Source organism: Ips typographus, linkage group LG2 (assembly GCF_016097725.1).
Source record: "Ips typographus isolate SLU linkage group LG2, UJ_Ityp_2.0, whole genome shotgun sequence".
NCBI lineage: Eukaryota > Metazoa > Arthropoda > Insecta > Coleoptera > Curculionidae > Ips > Ips typographus.
The window spans coordinates 16,770,904-16,776,766 of NC_138423.1; positions in this window are offsets into that span (position 1 = coordinate 16,770,904).

Here is a 5,863-nt window from a genome sequence, read left to right on the forward strand (position 1 = left end):
TATTGAAACGTTCTTGGCTCATTTTTAAACTTATTTGTTGAGTAAATATATCAGTAATAAAATTTAAATAATTAAGGAATATAAACAAAAAAACGATTAGATTATTCTACTATTTGCCTTACTTTATAAGAAATCTAGTATATTTAAGTATCGTCCCAATCTGGCAAATAATTAAATTTTCTTCAAATTAGTAAAGTAAAATGGAACGGACTAAAAATGGAAACTTAATTTCTTATTCTGCAATTAACATTATATTCCCAAGTTTGCAAAGTAAATTATATTGTATAACTTTTATTTACACTAACTTTTTTAACTGATTCCAAATGAAATAAAATGGCATAACATAAACAATACTTGACATACCTAGGTATGACAAAAGCACACCATGTCCATCACCAAATTGAACAGAACAGAACTCCCTAGAATAGTGAGATTTAAGTATGTTTCAAATAATATTTTTTATTATTTAACTGTAATAATATTTATTATAGTACAGCAACCAAATTGTGGATAAAATTGTAATCAATTAAACAACCATATTGATTGAATATTGTTAGTTACATAATTAGGTAGGATCAAAAAGCCATATTAAAACCACTTGAACAAATCTGATATTACTCTAGCCAACTTAAAATGATACTCAATATCTTTAAACTTAAATTATCTAAACTAAAATTTTATTGAATTTATGGCCAGTGGTTCATAATGTTACAATACAGGTAAACATTTTTCTCTTTAATAACTAAGGAAAAACGCATTAAATAAGAGTAGAACTTTAGTATCAGGAATCAGTAGAGTTTACCTTTTTTTGACACAATGCCAACATTTTGTAGTAATTGAGTTTTATGGTCCACCGCGGGTTAACCTTTAATTAAAATTGATAAAACAGTTACTTCACAAAATCCAACGGAATTTTATCAGATCGATATCATTCATATGGCCGGTAATAATACTACGAGAGGAAATATATCCCATTTTAAACGTAATAAACGTGTAAAGGCTGCGAAAATCCCCAGGTGTGTATAATGTTTATTTTAAACTCTGTTATGTAAACGTTCATTTCAGATCCAATGAGTGTAAATATGACAAATGACCAATGTAATTAATATCTGTGTAATAGGCATAGCATTTCATAAAATCTATATGTTTAGAAAGGTATACGATATTTTTCCTGTAATAGAATCTACGTATTCGGTTAAACAACCCAGCTTAAACAAGCTTGAAAATTTGTCTCTACTTTTTGTAACCCCAAAACGAGTAACTCTTAAGTCCATCTATACGTTTGATCAAATAATGGTCAATTTACAGTAAAATTTAACGAGCTGTGCTTTTTCCCGTTGTTCTACTAAAATACTAGACAAACTGAAAATGCCTCGAACGTGGAAGAAATATTTTCAAATCCGTTACGATCATTAAAATGTATTAAATCTAATTTATTGATTCAGTTGGTTGCGTCATGCAACGGCCTTATTTTTACTTTGAAATATCTGATGTTAACAGCTTTAACAGTTTCAATTTTAAAACGTATTGTATTACATAATAATACACCTGATATAAGCAAAAGTTATGTACTTTCAATTAAGCTGGGATTTACCTAATCCTGTAGCTGTGATAATGATTTAAAAAAAAAGCAAATTCTAGTGTTTGGTTCGTTCGTTTTTATTGCTTTTACCGTATCCTAGCGTTTATCCTTTCAATGGGACTAGCTCCTAGAATTGTACAGTTAAATCTAAATGATTATCTCAGTTTCAAATAATTACACATAATTTTGATGATTTTACGCTATGACAAGTATAACAACAATTTTATACAGGAAATGTTAAATGCACGGTGTGTGACAACCAGTCAGACTTCCGCATAGGCAGATGAGACACTTTTAGCAGATACAGTTATGAAATGGAGAGCATGACCTCGTAAAATCCTCGATTGTCGAAAGGAACATTATCCGATTAAAAGTTGCTTCTTATTCATGAAGTCAACGTTCATGAATAAGGCAACGCATCTAAATTTTAAAATAAAAGTGGAGAAAGATTCTAGGACATTGAAATTATGCTATATCCATCTTATGCTATTTTTATTATTCGATTTTGCTATACCAACTTTAGAATTTCTAATTACTTAATTTATATTAGGACTTCGTTGCTTTGCATGTTCTAAAAAGGGTAAATTTTGTTAAATGTGGCAATTGGCAAAACATAATATGTCTACAAAGAATTTTTCAGAAAAGATTCCCTGTAGGCATTACTCATAATCAATGGCTGAACTATTTTGCTTAAACAATTTATCACTTTTGCCTTCCTCAACTGTAAATTATATGCGTGGGTGCAGATTATTGCAGAAGATTAATTGACAGGATAAAAGTTGAATTGAAAACAAAGAAAAGGCGCTAAAAGTAGTGGATATTATTGACAAAATTAGACTGTATCTCACAAAGAAAAATGTCTATTTTTTAGGCAAATTGGCTGCCTGTAATGACCTATGGTGCAGAGACTCTAACGTTAACAAAAACAACGATATCCAAACTGCAAGTTACCCAAAGAGCGAAGGAGATAATGTTGGGGGTATCGCTGCGTGATAGGATTTCTAATCCGCAGGCGATCAGGAGTAACAGACGTTGTTGTAAGGATAACCACCCTAAAGTGGAACTGGGCTGGCCATTTAGCGCGAACGAGCTATGACCGATGGACGAGAAGAATTTTGCAGTGGAGACTCCGAATACAAGCACACAGAAATCGGGGACGGCCTCCAACAAGATGGACTGATGACCTCAAGAGAATAGTAACGAACTGGATACAGGTGGCGCAAGACGAGACAGTTTGGACGGACATGCGGGAGGCCTACGTTCAGCAGTGGACATCAGGGGCTATTTGATGATGATGATGATTAGTTATCAAATTAAATGTTTAACAACGATTTTACAATAATTTTATTGTTTACTAATGTTTAGACCGTGTGGTTGAAATATGAATTAACAGAGGATAGCAGAGTGAATTTTGTACTATTCCTGGATTGTTGCGCAATATGTTGCAAAATCCAGAAGATCTGCATGCTTTACTTAAAAACTTCATGATGTAATAGTTATTATTACATGACTTTCTACCACATTTGCAAATTTGCAAAAGGCGGCAAATCTTAAAGTATTTGAAAATTTGAACCAATAAATACATATTCAGATTACTGGATAATCGGTCCAGTTTTAAATGTCAATAATTCACCAATCGATAACCCATCAAAAAATAAGTTGACATGCATTATGGCATTTTCCTGAAGAACGCTTCCTAAGGAAGAAACAGACCTCCAAAATTCAGTTTTAAAAATCGGTTTTTTTTTGCTACAATTATCAGACGGTTGGATCAATTTTGATCAAATTTGGAACAAGTACACTGAAAATAGTCAAAAAACAGGATTTTTTGACTAATGTTTACTGGCGTTCAATTTTTTAGACTATAGGTAGTGTAAAACTGGTCATTCAATTCAAACTTTTTTTTTATTCAACTACACTGGTAACAGTCCGAATTTTCGGACTAATGTAATTCTAAAAATTAGTGTTTAAGACTTGATATCGTAGCATTTAATGTCAAAATTGTTTACTTTCATTAATGAAGAGTCTGAAACTTAACTTTTACTATAAAAAACTGTTTAAAATTCGATTTTTCAGTCTTAAAGCACAGTGAAGCGTCTAGAAGTCAATTTAATATTGACAAAGCTTGAAATGGCACGTTTAAGGCTATGGAAAATGTTAACATAGTTTTTTAATTCTGCTATGTCAAAAACTTGGTGAAGATAACCCTAAAACTCGATTTTGCAAGCTGAAAGCAGTTTTAAAGCCCTAAAAATAGTCCAGAATTCTAAGAAAATGAAAAGCAAAGTAAAAAAACCTGAAAAGTTAGTCTTCAAGTCAATTTTCATGAATCTAATGTCAATATCCTGTATTTAAGACTATTTTTAATACTAAAATATTGAAATGTATTTTCAAATTATGAAAACTTACTTCAAATGCAAAATTTAAGCTTCTGATGTCACTTTTCATTGGTTCAGAGTCACTTTTTGGTGTCCAAGTCAATTTTCAAGGTTGAAATGTGTGAAATTGTAGTCAAAAATTATAGATAAAGTAGTTTTTCATGCTACAAGTCAATTTTCCCTACTAAAGTTTTTCAACTTATCTGAAAACTAGAACGACTGACTACAAAGACAGTTTATAAGCCTCTCAAGTCAATTTTCACAGTTTTCAAGTCAATTGTGAAGGCTAAAGTCTTTCAATTTGTCTGAAAACTGTGAAAACTGATTACAAAGACAATTTTGAAGTCTCTCAAGTCAATTTTCACCGTTTCAAAGTAAATTCCCTGGTTTCTAAGTCAATTTTCAAAACTAAAGTCTTTCAATTTGTCTGAAACTATGAAAACTGGTTACAAAGACATTTTTTAAGCTTCTTAAGTCAATTTTCACCGTTTTCAAGACAATTTTTAAGTTGGGTTGGGTTGGTTTTGGGTCTTTCAACGTAATAACTCAATTATTTCGTAAACGAAGTTTCAAATCAGAATTTTATAAGCGATACTTATTTTGTCAAATTGAACAAGTAAAGTAAAAAAAATTATTTTTTTAAAAATATCCATTGACGTAGAGAATAAGGCAGAAAAATCAAACCATCTTTCCACCACCACTGGCCAGTTTCGACAAACGTCATTAACATCACATAATGAGAATTAGAATTAATTTTTTATGTATTTGTTCTAAATTTGATTAAAATTGCTCCAGCGGTCTGACAGTTATGACAAGAAACCGATTTTTTAAACTGAACATGTATGGACTGTATTTTCCTTGGGAAGCATTTTTCAGGAAAATGACATAGGTAATGTATGTTAACTATTTTTTGATGGGCTTTCGAATGATGAATTATTGACATTTAAAACTGGACCACCCTGTATAATATCTGTGAACCAACATAGAAACTAATGTTCTGTGGTTTATAGTTAACTATGCCACAATCATATTTCAAACTTTTGTCCATGTCAAACCACATTTTCGTCAAACTTGCTCAATTTATTGACTGAAATTAAACAGTTAAGACTGTTAATTTTTTAAATAAGTTTGTGTCTTTGGATTAAATCATCTTTTCACCATTGAAAACATAATTGACAAAACAAAAACATTAATTAAAGTTATAAAAAGTTCAGCTTGGTATGAGATAAATAAATTTAATTATTAAACACTTAAAACACAGCCTATTAAGGTGTTGTTTCCACATTATAAATAAATTCCTATATTAGCCATATCTATGGCAATCCGTTGCTCCAGCCCATAAAACTTATATTATTGTGCAAGTTTAATCAGATTACTTAATTTTATAGCGAACTAGAATGCTGTAAAAATTCATAAGTGCTTACATACCATTTCGTAGTCGAGAAAATGACTTAAGTTCCGGCGTGAAACAATAAAGCGGCCAGTAAGTAGGTGATCCTATTAAATTTGCAGCAAGTTTTACCGCTAGTAAAATTCAACTAGGTCTAACCAATTATCAAATGTGTGTTATATAGCCGACCAGTCAAATTAAATTAATTAACAGTTTAACTGATACATCGGACATAGTCTGCAAAATTGATCTATATCTGTATGTAATTGGATATGGAATAACAGTGCCCCAACTAGGTTTATTGAAACTATATTGGAAAGTTGGTAGTTTTGCTTCATTATGTTACTCTTGTTGCACTGTTATCTCAACGATTAATTTTGTCCATTTCTCTAGTTGGTAATAATATTTCGATTCGTCTGCTAAACCGTATGTTGTTGTCCTGAATGTTTAGAAAACCTACATACGACCATTTTCGTTGCGGTCTCGATGGAATTTGCGGTGTCATAGGTCGGC